Raw genomic sequence first — 18810 nt, forward strand, 5'->3', positions numbered from 1 at the left:
CTCTATAGAACATACACAATGGAAATCATCATTGAAGCAATGTTTCAGAGTATTTTAGGGCAGCTTTATTGAGATATAATTCAGAGGCCATTAATTCATCTTTTAAAATATATATCCCAGTGCTTTAGAATATTCAGAATTCAGTTATCACTGCTACAAAATTGTAGAACAAATTTCGTCACCTCCAGAAGATGTCTTGCACTCGTATTGTACCTTCATTTGCATCAACTGAAGCTCTTGCCAGTTATTCATGCAAAGAAAAAAAGTCTGCTTGCAATTCATTGAGCCTGGAAATAACTTCATTTTACATATACAAATAAAACTTGTGTTCAGAATGGTTTCTTGAATGCAACTGTATATTGCAATTAGGATATACTGATTTGGCAAAAGTTGGTATGTGTATACATGATATTTCTAACAACTTCATTCCATCTTAGTACAAGTTTTCAAATGTTTTGTAAAAGACAACACTGAATTAGATCGACTCAGAGTCAGTCAGTTACTGATCTAAAAAAGAGAACAAGTCCATGAACCACAGATGCTCTGCTCTTGATCGTTTTAAAAGTCGCTCTGGGGAAAACCCAGCTGACCTGAAAAAGTGGGAGCTCATAGACCCTAGTCTGACAGCTGGGGAACCAGCTTAGGATGAATCAGGCCCTCTGAACATGGGAGTCAGTTGGGGGGCCTGCGTGGGCTCTGGCAGTGGAACCAGCATCTATCCCTAGTGCATGAACTTGTTTTTTGGAGCCCATTCCCTATGGAGGGATACTCTCTCAGCCTAGATATGTGTGTGTGTGTGTGTGTGTGTGTGTGTGTGTGTGTGTGTGTGTGTGTGTGTGTGTGTGTAGGTCCTGCCCCAAATGATGTGAAAGACTTTGATGATTCACGGGAGGCCTCACCCTCCCTGAGGAATGGATGGAGCATGGGATAGGGGAGTTGGTGGGGGGAATGGGAGGACTGGGAGGGAGAAGGAACTGGGATTGATATGTAAAATAAGACTTTTTTCCCCCTGAGACAGGGTTTCCCTGTATTATTTTGGTGGCTATCCTGGAACTTGCTCAGTAGACCAGGCTGGCCTCCAACTCACAGAGATTCCCCTGCCTCTGCCTCCCAAGTGCTGGGATTAAAGGTGTGTGCTACCAATGCCAGGCTGATTGTTTTTAATTTAAATAAAAATTAATAAAAAGGGGGGGAAAAGTCACCCAGCTCCACAATGTAATGGACCAGATTGGCCATACTTACATTCTTTTTTAAAAAAGATCTTTTTTCTAGGTAATGAGATGGTGTGTGCACATGTGTGTTTGTGTGTGTGCACATGCATGTATGTGTGTGTGTGTTTATGAAACACTCAGTGGGGATCTGACAGGTAGTACCTTTCTTTTTCCTCTGCAACTTACATTTGAACTTTCTTTTTCATCTGGAAGCCTGTAAAGAAATGCCTTTAAAAGATGAATTAGTCCTGTATTCTTATTTAAGGAGTTAGCGTTTGAAAACTGCACAAGAAACTACATAAGATTTTTTGTTTTGAAGTTAATCTTTGGATATGTAGTTACTGAGAAATTCAAATTAAATCATGTACACATTCACCAAAGGCAATATTGGCAAAACCCTTGTAGAAAATAATTAGTTACACTTTTATGAAGCTTGCCATTAACTAGGATGCACATAATCTTGATTCTGTGTACTGTGGTATGCTTTGGAAATGTCTTACTTCCATACCTCCCTGAGTTTGGAAGCACTCACCTCTTCTCACTCTGTCTTTCTGCCTGTTTAGTCTGTTGCTATAGCAGAATGTGCTTCCTAACACTTGGCTGGAAGCTCAGACTTGTGCAGTGAGTGACAGACATGACAACTTTGCCCTAGCCACTGGCCAAAGTAAAGACCGATGTCAGTGAATGGGATGGTCATTATAGTCTTCCCCAAATCCTGTGTGAGCTTCATGTTTTCCAAGCTGAAAAAAACAAGGAAATCTAAGCTGGATCATAAAGCCAAATGTGTTACTGACTCTTAGAACCAAGAACTAGCTAGCTGACATCTGATTCGAGTGCACTGTATGATGGAGGAGAGGAACTTTTATGATTCATATTTCTCTTGAACAACTGCCAAGTCTTTTCTGACTGACTGACCAAATGTCAAATATCCTTTGGAGGATTTCTTGATGTTTTCAGCCAATCTGCAAATCTCATTACTCTTCTAACAATCTTTCCAGACTTCTTTTGTATTTGCTTTTTCTCTTATTTTCTTTATGGTTTTTGAGGATGTTCTTTACCTAAGACACCATTTCAATGCATTTATGTAGCCATTAGAGACATTTTCTTTGACATATAATTGCAATTAAACATTTATAACTTGATGGTGACATCCTAAGTTTTTCATTCATAGTTGTTATAAATACATGCTTATTTGAATTAATAAGCATTCTTAGCATGCTGAATAAATTCTGCGTGACTATATCGTTGTGAATTATATGAAACACGTGTTTTATCTCAGTACCTTTATGGAGGAAAGTTAGGATGAAGTGTTAGGTCTCAGGATCTCAATGAATTTTTAAAATAATTGCAAAAACTCATTATAATAAAAATGTATGTGTGTGTGATTTATATATGCTATATACCAATATATGGTTATCTCATATATATATCTGTCCTGAATTCTTGTTCCTTCAACCTTATAGTCTAGTTGCCATAGACACAAAGAGTTCTGCTGTATTTTCAAAGGCTTCATAGAAGGAGAATAGCAATGTTTTTTAAGTGATCAGAGCTCATGCTTTTCCTCTTATGTAACCTGAATTCCTACTTCTGCAATGTAATTTCCCTTTTACAAATTCTGAATAGAGCCCATCTGCTCACCATCCTGCTCTCTTTTTATCTTTGCCAAATGTCATTGGCAGAACCATCTCCTCTGACCTTTACCCCTCAAGTCTGACCCTTTGAAAAGTGCCACTTTATTTTTGTCTGTTGTAGGGAAGAGTGCACAGCAATGGCTTCTTTATCTCTGCCTCATTGAACACATCCTTTGGCTCTCTCTGCATTTATCTCGCAATTCTGGGCTCACCTATTTTCATACCATGATTTCAAGCTTTGAGCTACTTTAGAGAGTCAGAAGGTGGTAATAGATAGAGCTAACCACCCTTGAGGTAGCTAGCCTTTTAGTTTTAGAAAATGGAGCCTGAAATCATTAGATTATCCACAGGCTCAGTGGCTAGTCAGACTAAGACATTTCTGACCACTGTCTTCCTAGGATACCTTGTAGCTATTATCTTTACTTGCTGCAAGTTTTGAGTTGATGTCTATGGGCAGCCTGATGAGGAGGTATGATTCTCATGAAGGTAGCCATTAAACAGTAAGTGTGAGCATTTGTTTTGGAGACCCTATAATTTTTCAGAATTACCTAGAGTAATGCCATGAAACAAAGTTTAAAAGCATGTTTATATTTTGTACACTAGTGGTCTTACTACATTTATAGCAAAGGTAAATAAAATTAAGGAAATAAATACCTTTGTGCTTCCATACATTTCTGTGTCCTTTGTTGGCTGTGTTTGATAAACTTTTATGCTCTCTTCTGTCTCTTGTGTGGAATCTCCCATAGCAACTGGGTCATTAGCTAAGTTATTGAGCTCTGTGACCCTTCAGTATTCTGCCCAGGAGACAATTGGAAATTGTTTGGTGTTTTTACCTAATGAAGTTCTCAATATCTTTTTTAGGAAATGCCATTAGCAATAGAGCAATTCTGATTTTCTTTGTCATGTATCTTAAACTCTGTGTGGTCACATTACTTAATGGGCAAATCTTATGTTAGATTTCAACTACTTCTGTCAACAAACAACTTATGAGATCATTTGCCAAATACAAGAGTGTGAAATATGAGAATATGGGTTTCTTTTTTATCTTCTCTTTTCATGTTGATTTTGTTTTATGATCATAGAAGAATGACACAGATAAGGAATAATGAAAAATATAAGGAAATACTATTTCTTAAACTTTGGAAGAGTATAAAATCTGAAAATTAGTTTAAACTTGTGACAAATCTTTTAAGGCTGCTTTGGAAAAATGCATGGCATAGAGTTACTGTAGTGAATTAGAATATTCATATTGCTAGTGTATGGGGTTCAAAATAATTAAGGAGCCGGGCGGTGGTGGCGCACGCCTTTAATCCCAGCACTCGGGAGGCAGAGGCAGGCGGATCTCTGTGAGTTCGAGGCCGGGCTGGACCGATAGCCTCCAAAACAATACAGAGAAACCCTGTCCCGTAAAAACAAAAAACAAAATAATTAAGGAGAATTAGATCTTGAATGAATGTTACCACTAGACTTTGTAACTCACAGTTCTTAGTGTGGGGTCATTCTAGCTTGCTTTCTAAACACCATGGTCAAAAGCATCTTGGGTGGACAATGGCTTACTTGTTTGATACATTCAGGTAACAGTACATGTCGGAAGGCAGCCAGGGAATACTCCAGCAGGGCAGGAACTTAAAGTAGGAATCATGGAAGAATGCTGCTTAATGGCTCATTCTCATCTCTTTCAGCTACTTCATGTATGCAGCCTAGGTAATTCTTCCCAGGAGTGGCACTGCTTACCGTGGGATGCGTCCATCTACATCAAGTAGCAATCAAGAAAAAGTCTTGAAAACATGTCCATAGTCCAAGCTAATAAAACCAATGCTTCAGTTGAGGTTTCTTCTTGCCATGTGTGTCAAATAGCACACAGCACACAGTCACACTTGGAGAGGAAAGCAATACATGTTTATTTCTCCTTATTGTTACTCTCCAATCCAATTTCAATAGTAACTGCACCACCATCAAGGGCGTTTCTGGGCCATATAAGACCAGGGACTCATTATAGATAGATTGGCTAGTGTACATGAATAGAAAAATTGAAGTCAGTCTTATTTTATTCAGATTAAGCTCAAGTTTTTGAGCACCAAACTGTTTCATTGGGATGCTAGAAATACAAAGTGTTAGATGAGATTGGTCCTTGAAGGAGTCTTGGAGACTGTCTGGTCAAGCTTTTAAAACAGCTACAGGAATAGGCCAATGTTTGGCTAGGGCTTGGCCAAGGTCACGTAGCAAGCACAGCTGGCATTGGCACTCAGCTCTTCTGCACCCTGCTGCATGCTCTTCCTGTCTCACCATATTGCTCCCTGGCAATTGGCTATTTTCTGGACAGCTGAACTTACTTTCTTCCAGGCAAAAGAGGAATAAAATCTGCATCACTATCAAGCAACCAACCTCCTCAAAAGAATATTACATAAAACTTCTTTAGTGTACACACATACAAGTATATACTATGTTACCCCATCGCTTCAATTTAAAGGGCAAGATTTATTTATAAATTTCATAACTAAATGACTTTATTTCTCAATAGAAATAGAACCAAAATTACTACTGTAAGCACACACACACACACACACATCCTACTTTTAGAGAATTAGTTATCTCTGATTCCCAATAAAATAATTTGGTATATTTAGCTAAGACATCTGTTTTGAAGAGAATATCTACTTCAAGTTATGGAAAAGAACAATTTTGTAAATAAATTATTATACATACAAAATTAGATATTGTGGAGTAACTTAAATACTATCCCAAATTTGTTTTATAGTCAAGTGCTAGGGTTACATTTGAATATTTGTAACTCTTATCATTTTTAATTTATATTGAAATAGATGATATCTCTTTTGACAAAAACATTTGAAAGAGTTGATATTCATTAAGGTTTATGTGAATTTTACAATTTTAAACTAAAAACTTTCAAATTTGTGTGTGTGTATGTGTGTGTTTACACGTATGGATACCCATACATGTACTGGTGCATTTGGAGTCTACAAAAAGGGCTTCAGAGCCTCTGGAGGTGGAATTACAGGAAGTTTTGAGGTGCATAATGTAGGTGCTGAGTTCAGAACCATAGTCCCATTGCAAGGACAGCAAGCTCTCCCCCCATTTATTAAAAGCAGCTTTTTTTTCTCACATAATGCATCCTGGTTACAGTTTTCCCTGCCTCTACTCCTCTCAGTTCCTCTCTACCTCCCCTCCCATCTGTATCTACTCCCTTTCTGTCTCTCATTAGAAGACAAACAGGCTTTTAAAGGATAATAGTAAAAGAAAATATAATAAAGTAAAATAAAAAGGAGTATATTGCAATAGGACAAAACAAAGAGAAGGGAAAGAGCCCAAGAACAGGCACAAGAAACAGATATAGAGGCAGAGACCCACTTACTTGCATACTCAGAAATCCCATAGAAACACTAAACTAGAAGCCATAGTACACATTCTTAAGAGCACTCCTCCCATCGTCTCTTCTGCAGGGTTCCCTGAGCATGAGCAAGAGGATCTAAAGAGACATCCTATTTGGAGCTATGTGTCCCAAGGTCTCTCATTCTCTGTATAGTGTCTGACTGTGGGTCTCTGTATTTGTTCTCATCTGCAGCAAGTGCTTCCTTTCCAATTGCAATGTTTCAGAATCGTATACATTATTTAAATAGACAATCATCACAACATAATAATAAGATAGTAATTAGACGTTTACCTTGTACCAGTTAGAGAAAAAAAAGGTGTCTTTAAAATGGAGGAATCATGGACTGGAGAGATGGCTCAACAAGTAAAGTTTGCCATGCCATGTAAGTGTGAAGACTTGCAAGTGGGAAGACCTGGGAAGTGGGAAGACCTGAGGTGCTTCTCCAGAACAACATGGAACCAGCAGTGAACCTCTGTAATCCCAGAACTCCAATGAACAATTCCTGGAGCGCATATAGGTCAGCTAGGTTGGCTTAGGCATTAATGAACAAGAGATCCTATCTCAAACAGAAACCCTAGGGACAGAAACCCAATTTGTTCTCTGACTTCCACATATTCAACATATTCACTCACTCCTCACTCACTCACTCACTCACTCACTCACTCACTCACCTGTGCTTATCACATTCATATCACACACACACACACACAGAGAGAGAGAGAGAGAGAGAGAGAGAGAGAGAGAGAGAGAGAGAGAGAGAGAGAGAGAAACTTTCATATGCACTAAAATCAAGAACATAGACAGTCTTTCATTCTGGATATATATCCTTTAGATATGTGTGAGGTATGTGCATGTCATTAACTTCAGTGTCATTTATAATAGAAAAACCAAAAGTGGTCTGAATCTTAAATTTCTCCAAATAATATACTGTTTAAATACATTTTCATATTTTCCAAAGAGAAAACAATGAAAATATTAGAGCATTTTTTGGTGACTTAAAAATCACCCCAAATCAGCCGGCTTGCCCAGCAGGTCAGGTATTGTCAGTCAGCCTGGAGAAACAGTAAGTCTTAAGGTCCCATGCTCATCTAAAAGATCTGGAGACAACTGAGCAGAATTTCCTATGCTTGCTTACTCCTTTGAAATTTGCCCTTTGCTGACTGATTTCTCTGTCTCAGAGAAAAAAGAAAGGCTTTGAGTTTTGCTGATGGTTTCTACCACAGAGAACACAACACAGGGGCAGGGAAAATGCGAGACAGTGCATCTTTTGTGTTTTGAACATTTCATTCCACAAACCTGTTTAGTACACTATGAAAGAGCAGCCTCAGGACACTGCCCATTGCTCAATGCCTTTCTACAAGGCTCCTCAGAAGCCTCTGCTGGCTTTAGAAATAAAATTAAAAGCCTTAGCTCTTCTGTCTGGACTTTCTAGACTGGAAGCAAGGCAAATCTCAGTTAACATTGATTCATTACTAGTTCCTGGGTCTGGGACATTGCAGGCAGGAAAGAGTTTATGGTTAGTACTAACATATGGATGCACTAGTTGGAACTCCCACTGGTGGTGTGATCATTCCCAGAACGTAAGATGCTTTTGTCATCAGTCTTCTTGTTGATGGCCATTCTGACCTTAGTGAGATAGGGTCACATGCAGTTTTCATTTGCATTTCCCTGATAGCTGAGGATTTTAAATGTCTATTGGTCTTTTCTATTTGTTTTAATTTGCCTCCTTTTGGAGTCTGGGGTGCATATGTTTTTAAATTTTTTGTACATCCTAGATATTAATCCTCCCTCAGATATATAAATAACAAGGATTTTTCCCGTTCTGTAATCTGTCTCATCATTCTGTTGTTGTGTAGAAACTTTTTAATTTCATACAATTCCATTTGTTAATTCCTGCTATTATTTCTTGGGCTGTAGGAGTTCTCAAAGGTATCTGTATCTTGAGAGGTTTTTTTTGTTGTTGTTGTTTGTTTGTTTTTTATTTTTTGTAAGCCATCTCAGCATTTTGGCCCCAGCAGTGAGGTCTTCACTCTCCTTGTATGAAGTTGAGAGGCCCCAGATTGTGCGTCTTTCTATCATTAGGTTATTTACCTTCCGTGGTGCCTTTTAGTGCCAAGCCCATAATAAGCCTTTCACCCCAATGGGAAATTTCCCTCACCTTACTTTTGCAGCATGTGCTTGATTCACTTTAGTTTTTACATCATTCTGACCTATGTGAGAGATATCTTCTTATTTGCTCCACCCTTTTGTTACAAGCTCCACACCAGCTTATTTTAATTCTATGTAGAGTCTAGCATTAGAGCCAACGTAAGGTAAGAATTAATACCTACGATCAAATTGAATGGATGATGGAAATATTTTATCATGAACAATCCTTTTATGAGCATATCAGCATTTGAAAACAGTTGTTCAAATAACAGTGGGTCTGAGTGAAATAAATGGAACATCAAAGACACTTTGGTTGTTGAGATTAGAGGAGAAAAGTTACCGTTTGAATGCAGAAAAGCAAGAGTACAGATGTTAATATAATCACACTGTGAATTTTATTCTTTGGAAAGAATGTTAAATGGCTACACATACTTTACTGTTTTAATGATTAATTGGGGAATGCAGCTTTTTTTTTTCTTCAGAATTTATATGTGAACCAGACTTTTAGTTTGCTTGGGTCTTAACTGTTTATTTTTTAAATTAACTTAATCACACATTGCATTAATTAACATTTAGAATTCATGTTTGGATTCTTAGACTCTCATCAACCAAGAGTCTCGGGCTCAGAGATGTTTCTAAACCATGGGCAAGAGCTCTCTAGCTGTTTTCCAATTGTTTGATGAAGATGGACTTGTGCATTATGCTGGTCAGCCATGATCCCTGGCAAGGGATAGCTCAGAAAGGAACCCCTGCTGGTGTTGACGAGCCCACGTAGCAGTCAGCTGTGAGCAGCAGGGCAGGGCTCTGAGAGGGCTGTGCAAATGGTTTCCTCGGGATGAAAGGGGTGTGGACTCACGCCTTCACAGGGCAGAAACGTGCTTCCCAAGCTGAACGAGAATCTGTGAGGTGGTTTACTTTCCATACTGGCCCCAGATTCAGTATTCCTGGCATCCTTCAGTCATGGAATCCTGTCTTTTGGCTCCTGGTGACAGGCAGCCTGTCACCTCTGGTCCTGGTGCCATGTCCAAGGAAATGCTCTGTGCCACAGGGCATGGAAAGACACAGTTAGAACAGGAGAACTGCCAATGGCCGAGGTTCCACACCAGGATGAGCGCAAGGGAGTGGCTGTAGGCCACTGTGGTCAGTCTGAGCGAGCTTCCCTTTCACAACCCACACTTGGATGACTAGATGTTGCACACATTTGGCTGGCTGTCCTTTGGGGACATTTTAAAGTCCTGCCTCTGGTCTTTCATTGGCACAGTGACGCTTTAGATCTTTGGCCAAGTTGCCTTTGAATTTTTATAGTAAGGTAAGCCAGCCAACATTTAAACCTTGTTTCTGACACCTGCCCATATGATTAAAGTAATGCAACTCACACAGGCTCACTAGTCACCATGTCGTTACATTATAACAGAGCTTCTGCTTAAAACTTAAATTCGTTCTATGACTCAGATGTGTGGTGTCTTCAGCAATGGGACCTTTCCATCAAGTTCTAGAGAGCAGCCAATCACATTGACAGTAGCTGTAATATTTAGGGTTTTATTGCAGTTCACTGACCAAACACTCCAAAAGAGGTAACCCTTTTGGCACTGGGCTATTTACTTGTTAGTTTGTGGTATCTAGCAGGAGCATTGTTACCCCATTATCAGGTAACTCAAACTTTTAAACAAGTAAAATTTTCCATTCTGGTGGTTTCAGAAGGATTTGTTGTAGGTTACCATGACAGTCTTGGCGGTTTCATTCACTATGAATCATTTCAGATGCATAGGACACCACCAAGATTATATGCAAATATTGCTAAATGAAGGTACTCCAGAAAACCTCCAGGGGTTAGCATTTATACCATACAATCTCTTCTCCATTTTGATCTCTACTTCTCTCTCTCCCTTACACACATTCACCCTTCCTTTTTCATACTGATCATATTCCTTACTGATTTTAAAGAGTATTCATCTAACTTTTGTTTTGCAGTCATTATAACTCATATTTCCCAACTATTTCCTAGTTATTTACTGTTACAAGATCAGTTTGGAGCCCTTCTCATCTCAAATGAATGCAATTAGCCAGGAGCCCAATGCTACAACCATTCCCATTTTGCACATAATTGCACAGAGTTCACACCACTAGACTGGGTAGGCTTTTGACAATATGCTCCTGTTGTCTTTAGAACACACCAATTGAAAGATTCATGTCATGATTCCTTATGGGTATCTGATTGAAACAAGAAACTGATTTGACTTTGTTATTTGTCTTTCCTTAAAGTAAGAGTACCATAGTTAAAGAAATCAAGGAAGATGAGATGGCAGTTAAAAGAGGAGCAGGCTGTCATAGAACTCACTGTCTCAAAGTGAAGGCTGACTTTCTGTCCCACCTGGTCCTGCCACACTTCAGCCCCAAATAAACACACTGAGGCTACATTAATTAGAATCTGTTTGACCGATGGCTCAGCCTTTTTACTGGCTATTTCTCCCTTAATTATTAACCCATTCCTATTAAACTATGCATTGCCATGAGGTTGTGGCTTATCCGTAATCCAACTTTACATTGACCCACTGAAATAAACTGATAAAATAATTTAGGATACTCTAGTTATTCTCAAGTCCTCTAATGAATTATGGAGCATTTTTGAACAAATAACCTTTAGTACTGAATTGCCACAAACACAAATCAATGTTCTCTTGTCATAAATATGTACATACTTTCCCCCCACTGTTTTATTTCTTAATTTTATTAAAGCTACAGATGGGATATTTTTGTTATAAATGATAAAAAACAAATATGGTTCAATTTTAAGTCAACTCACTTTTTTTGTAAGTACTTTGAAATATTATAATAACCTCCTTAATATTATTATAATCATCTTTTAATTATCTTATCAAAATAGCCTTAGGAATGTTTTGAAACTGTTCTAATAAAAGATATAGAAACAGGAATACAATGAAAATATAGCATGAAACAACAATGCATTTCATAAAATTGTCGAAGAATATTGTGTCAAAATTGCTTTTTTTAAAGATGTGGAATGGTTTAAAAGCTATAATTGACATAAAAAGTGGGAAAAGGACAAAGCCACCATGGCTAGTTTAGGAAGTCATAAATTATAATAGGCAGAATGAACTCAAAGTATTTTCAGTGTATAATGCAGAGTTTTGAGACTCAGAATTATGCTGACACAGTGGTCACTAGAAGCTTCTGCACTTGTCCACATATGTCTATGTAGCACATATTCAATAATTTATTCTTTATCTCATTTTGAATGATTTCCTTCAAGAAAGTACATGTAAAATAGAACTGCTATTTCCACAGAGTCATTCTTCCACTAACACTCCTGTAACTGCTGCCAAATATTTCTGCAATAGTTTAAAATGTGTTTCACCATTCACCATCTGTTTTTTCTCTAATTTTTCAAAACATGGAAATAGCTGAAGATAAGGGAAAGTTCTCTGAAATGCCAGACTGTGCTGTATAAATATAACCTATAATATATACATACAGCTATGTCTTGGGAATGCAAGCTACTAATTTGTAACATTGAAAAGAGTAGTTGTTATTATAATAGCAATTGTGACTTTTAAAAAGATTATATATATATATATATATTTTATATTGCCTGTTTCTTGTACATTAGAGCCAGTGGTAATAATAAATGTTTCCAAAAAGTATAACTTGAGAAACTCAAAAAACAAAACCCAATACCGAACCAATCAAACAAAAATAACTGGATTAAAAAGTGGGGGAAAGACTTAAGCAGCCATTTTTCAAAAGAAAACATTTCAAAGGCCAATGGGCACATAAAAAAGTGATCAACTTCACAGGGCATAAGGAACCATGAGGCACCACCGAACCCCAGTACAAATGCCTAGTAACAGCAAGACTAACAGCACATGCTGAAGATGTGGCGAAAATGGACCCTGGCACACTATTGGTTGTGTGAATTAGTGAAGACATTATGGAAAACAGTATAGAGGTTCCTTGAAAATTAATACTACAGCTAATGTTTGAGCTATGAACCCTGGCATGGGTAGATATCCAAAAGAAGTAAAATTAGTGTGTTGAAGAGGTTCTACACTCCTGTGAGTTAAAAATAAGCTTGAGGTCACAATGATGCAACCATTCCACCTGAAGAGTCTGGACAATGCAAGACTACTCACGGCAGCGTGCTGGAAAGAGGGATACACAGGGACAAGGAAAACACATGGCTTTATTCTAACTCAGGTGGCAAGTGGCTCTTTCTCACATTGGCTGGAGTCCCACCTCACAGTCTTACACAATTGGCTCCTTTAAAAGAATTGGCACACAGGAAGTGAGGGAGGAAGGGCCAGGCCAACCACTTTAATTGGAGAATGTAGTAGGGCCTTTGTATAAACAAAGGGTGTCTGGGTGGGGAGATTAAAGCACTTGCATAAACATCTTACAAGATAAGGGAGATAAAAAAGAATAAATTCCTCCCCTAAGCACAAGTTTTAAAGTATTTGATAGAAGTTTCATATTAAATATTTCTTATACATGTTCATTGTAACATTATTCATAATAGCCAAGAAAACAAAAACCCAAACCTAAATATCATCAGTGATGAAAGGATAAGGGAAAATGCAGTACTTGTTAACAACAGAGTCATAAATTCAGCCATAAAATGACAGAAGCTGTGTTGTATGCAACACTGTAGATTATTATACTAAGTCCGGAAAGCCAGGGACAGAAAGATCAATACAATATCTCACATGTGTGGAATCTGACAGTGTTGACTTTCATATAAGAAAGCAGAATAGTAGTTCCCAGAGTCTGAGGAGAGGAATAGGAGAGGGATGAGAATGGGCTAATCAATAGGCACTGTGTTACTGTCAGGTAGGTTACAGGAGGAGGATAGGCTAATCAATGGGTACTGTGTTACAGTCAGGTGGGTACAGAATGAGGATGGGCTAATCAATGGGTACTATGATGCAGTTAAGTAGGCAGAGGATGATCTCAGGAACCACTGCACAGCATGGTGACTGTAGGTAACAATAATGTACAATGCATTTCAATAAACTAGAAATGGGGAATTTAAATAAATAGTGTTTGAGAATGTAAATATGCTTAGTCTCATTTAAAACATGCTATATGCAAAGTGCATCAAACATCATGTATGTGGAGGCAATTGGGATGTATGAGTTTTATGTTTTCACCCATTAGTTAAAAAAACAAGAAATGTAAATAAAATAAATACAAAGTATGGCTTTACTTAGAGAGTAAAATATTTCCAAGGTAAATATAATCAGTCTTATTCCTATGTAGATTAGAACACACGTTTCTATTTCTTTAGAACCTGTCACTGTTTAGCATGGTGAATCTTTTTCTATAATGTGATGTTTTATAAACTTCAAAACTATTATAGCAAGAGATTAAGCATGCCTTAGGATTCTGTTTGAGCACAGTGTTCCTTCTGGGAAGTGAGGCTGGAGTACAGGGACCTACACGGATATTAATATATACATGTCTACACTGGTTTGTGAATATTTAAGTAACATGTTGGATAAAGAGTTCTAGTCTTCCAAATGATAGTTTCTCTTTTAGGTAATTTCCCTTTCATTGCTCTGGAATTTCCTAAAGGTGGCCTCATTTGGCACTACTCCTTTTGTAACTTGCCTCTGCTTGCCATGATGTCCATCCCTCTGTTCTTCTCCTTAATGCTCCCTGCAGTCTCTAAAGCACTTTCTCGTACATTAGATCAGGTTTTGTTTACTCTGAAGACAACCAAACTGCCCTTTCTTAGAATTCCTTGCCTGTCTACCTCAAATCTAAGATGGTTTAAGATGATTTCATGTAAGGTGATCTCTTTTATCTGACAGGAACACCTTCTTCCATTACTGCTGTGTGTGTCTGCCGTGTGTGTGTGTGTGTGTGTGTGTGTGTGTGTGTGTGTGTGTTTATGTATGCTGTTTGAAATCAGAAGGGTAGTTATTTAATCTTCAGTAGACTTGATTTAATGAAATTCATCCAACTTGAAGTTACCACCTTTGGGTAGGTATTATAAGGCAATTGGTTTTACCTAGAGTCCTTTAAAATTCTAGCTTTTGTTCCTTATTGAAAATATAGCCATTAATTCATCAGTTACTCAGTAAGATGTCCCCACAAAAGTCTTGCTGAATGCTTCATGTGCATGTTTAAGTGTCAAGAGAAGACGAAAACCCCAGCATTATACCACCCACAACAGTGAAGCTAAAGGGAACCAATTATATTAGAATGGTACACATTTCCCCAACAGAACAGAAAAATATACCTAGAAGTACTTCAAAATTTGTAATCAATGTAGATGCATTGAATTAAAACAACTCATTTTAGTTTTATAGACTCCGGGCAAACCTGATAGGATCCCATTGCACCTACTCTTGCGACTCCATCACAGAATAGCAGCCCCAGACTATTTTTATTTTATTTTTTACCTTTCTACATAGCATTTTTTGTTGATGATTTGGGAATTTCACATCATGAACCCTAAGCAAACTAGTTTCCCAGCCCTCCCAGTTCTGCCCCCTCCCACTCTTGTGACCTCCCTACCAAAAAGAAGGAGTCCAACTTATGTTGCCTGTATGCTCATTGGAGCATGTCAAAATCCCAGTGGGAAGCCCATTAAAGAAAACAGAGTCCTTCTCCACTTCCAGCCTTGCCAGAAGCCGTCAACATCCTTATCACAATTTTTAAGAGTTCTCTTGGATGGCTTTCTGTCTAGGTTGTTACCTCTTTTGGAGGTGGGGCAGGGTGGGGTGGGGGTTGTCACAGAAGCCTTCTGTGTCCCTCTTTCCTCAACTGTGAGTCTACTGTCATCACTACCATGGCAAAAGTGACTTCCTTGCCCTTTACAGTCATCGGGAGCACGGATGATGGACATACACATAGTTTCCGGTGACATCATACGCCATGGACCTCAGTATGGTCTCCAGTGGCAGTAGAGACCACAGATATCAACACGGCTCTCTGCTGCAGCATGGTCCACAGGTCCACAGACACCATGAGAGCCCTCTGCAGGAGCACAGGCCAAGGACATCAACATGGCCTCAGGTGGCAGCACAGGCCACTCACATCAAAATGGTCCCCAGTAGCAGCATAGCCGACAGACATCAACATGGCTTCAGTACCTTTTTATTTTTATTTTTATTTTGGTGTGTGTGTGTGTGTGTGTGTGTGTGTGTGTGAGAGAGAGAGAGAGAGAGAGAGAGAGAGAGAGAGAGAGAGAGAGAGAGAGAGAGAGAGAGAGAGAGATGGTACATATCTGGAGTTCAGAGGATAACTAGTGGAAATCTTTTAACATGTGTGTCCCAGGGATTGAATTTAGGTCATCAGATTTGACCAACATGCCTTCACCTGCTGAGCCATCTTGTTGGGCCATTTCATTTTAATTTTAAGACAACATCTCTAAAGGTTCCAAAACTGGCCTTGAACTCACTCTATAGCTCAGGTCGGCCTTGAACTTGTGAGCCTGCTGCTTTCACTTACCAAATTAGTGGGATTGCATGCAGGTCTGTTTTACCAGGCCCAGCCTTATAACTACTTTTTTTTGACAGGGGTTGGGGGTGGGGGGTTGTGACAGGGTTTCTTTCTATAGCTCTGGCTGACAAGGAGCTTGATCTGTAGACATGCTGTCCTCAGATTCAGATATTGGCCTGTCTCTGCCTCCCGAGTGCTGGGATTAAAGGTGTGTTCCACCACCTCTCAGAAATATAACTCCTTTTTAATATTTGATTATTATTTTCCATATTTATAAGCTACACAGAGCTGTAACTACTTTTTCAAATGTTTAAAAACTAGTTTTGCTACTTCAAAATTCCCATAAGCAAATAGAAAACTGGTGCCAAGATACCTAAGAATATATATATGTATATATATATATTCATTATTAAAAATACTTACCTTACTCTTCAATGAGAGTCTCAGAGCTTGGGGGAAGTGATCGTGACACAGATGTCCCATTTACTGCTAGAGTAGGATGAGTTTCACAGGCCTCCACCCTATGTAAGGAGCTATTGACAGCTGCCTACTAGAAGAGGGAGAGTCAGTTTTCTCTAAGGGTGATGTTCCTTGTATGTTGACTATGCTGTAGTGAATGGTCTCATGTCCATACATCCATATATAGATGAAGCACAAATTGAAGCTGGTGGGTTATGATAAAGATAAGAGGATATGAAGTTAGGAGGGGATGGGGGATAGCTACGGAGGGAGTTAGGAGGAGCATATGGAGTCAATATGATCAAAATGCATTATGTATTTGTATGGAAATTTCAAAGAATAAGAATGTTACATAGAAAAAACATTTATAACTTTCCATAACAAATGTTTTTGTTCACAGGAGGTAGCAATATCACCAAGATGAATACAATGTAACTAATAGTTGTAAGTTTTTGTTTCTCTGTGACTTTGGAGGCTGTCCTGGAACTACTCTTGTAAGCCAGGCTGGCCTTGAACTCACAGAGATCCACCTGAGTGCTGGTATTAAAGGCATTCACCACCACCGCCTAGCATTTTACGGAATTTTTGATGGTGTTCTCATTATCTGATCAGAAAACTCAGCAGCTTGCCTCAGATACATTCCTAGGTTGACATGATTTCCCATGTCTGTGAATTCTTATGCAGCTTAGTATTTCTGTCATTTCACATATAGGTTAGGAACTTCTATCTTTCCATCAATATTGACTCCTGTGATCATTTCCGAGGTTTGCTGTGTGTTTGTGTGTTGCAATGGTGGTTTCTATGACTTTATTCTTAGTTTTATTTGTGGATTCTGTGAAATAACAGGTAAGGTTTAGGTATTTATAATAAAGGATTAGACGGGAAAGATAATGTAGCTTCCAAAGATATACTCACAGTTAGAGGACATCTGGAAAAGGCCAATAGTGTCTCCCAAGAAGAAAACACTAAAATGTGAATTCATGCATATGATTAAGGATAAAAATATTGGGCTGTTATCAGGAATAAACCTGTAGATTGTAAAAGTCCACAAGATTCCAGAAAAAGAAACAATGAGGTTTTCGTGAATAATATCCTAATCATATTTTTTTATCACCAATGAAAAAGGACTTCATGACATATTCTAATGGGACATAGCTCTCAATGTAAATGGTAAGGGAATAAAATGTTTAAAGTAATCAGTGAATATCTTTATGATTTTTTAGGTAGTAAATATTACCTAAGCAATGTACACATATTGTTATCAAAAAGGAAAAATTGAAGTTAAGAATGCTGTTTATTGGTTAACAGTTAGATACAATGTGGGAGAATGATGCATTTGTAAAACTAACCAACATGTAAAATAAAGGCCTTTTATCCAGAATAAATGAAATACCTGGAACAAGCAGACAAAACAGCAGAAAAAAACCTTAGTAGGTGGTGGTCAAACCATTCATAAATCTATGGAAAAGGTCTCTAATATATTTGGTTGCCTGGGAAATTCTAAATTGAAACCCAAATGAAATGGCATTCCATACCAATTGATTGGCTAAAGTGACTGTGCCAAGTGTTGGGGAGGAAACAGAAAGCCTAGGCCCCTTCTCCATTACTGACAGGAGTTGTAAATTGACATGACTTCCCAAATTACTTGTTAGTATTTAGTAATACTAACCACATCCATATTCTCTGGTCTAATAACTGTGAAAATTCATCATACATTGCCAACAGGAAAGTACAAAGATATTTCTAGCAGTCCTATTTATAGTAAACCTTGTCAGCAGTTGCCAGGACCACCCCAAAGTTGGCAATTCACAGACATACTTTCAAGATCCAACATTATTAGTGTAATGTTTGTTAGTATGGCTTATCTTCATGAAAACATATACAACGGAAGCAGCACAAAGAAAAGACTTATGGGGCAAAGTCCAGAGACCAGTTTCATGTTTCTAGAGTTCTCTCCAAGTGGAACACAGAAGAAATGCTACCCCAACCATTAGAGCTGTCTACCAGGGAAATTTGGTGGAGACTTGGTGTCAGGTGTGTTTTTTCCCTTTTATTGAAAATAGACTTTTTCCCCTCACATAATATATCCTAAATACAGTTTCCTTTTCCTCTACTCCAGTTTCTCTCTCCTCCCCTCTTATCTGGGTTCACTTCATTTCTGTTTCTCATCAGAAAGCAAGCAGGTTTTTTTAAGGGATAGTAACAAAATAAAATAAAAAAATTAACACATCGGAATTGGACAAAACAACGGAATGAAACGAGCCCAAGAAGGTAGACAAGAAATAGAGACCTGCTCATTCACACACTCAGGGATCCCGTAAAAACACTCAACTGGAAGCCATTACATATATGAAGAGGACCTGTGCAGGCCACTGGGCCAAATGTATTCATTTTGGATGCCATTTTATATTTTATTCAATGAAAAGTTTACTTATGAGCATGTTTCTCTAGTTAAAAAAAGTAGATAGGAAGGTAGGAGAAACATATTACCTAGAAAAAATGGTTA

This window comes from Mesocricetus auratus, unplaced genomic scaffold (assembly GCF_017639785.1).
Source record: "Mesocricetus auratus isolate SY011 unplaced genomic scaffold, BCM_Maur_2.0 Super-Scaffold_100010, whole genome shotgun sequence".
Taxonomy (NCBI): Eukaryota; Metazoa; Chordata; class Mammalia; order Rodentia; family Cricetidae; genus Mesocricetus; species Mesocricetus auratus.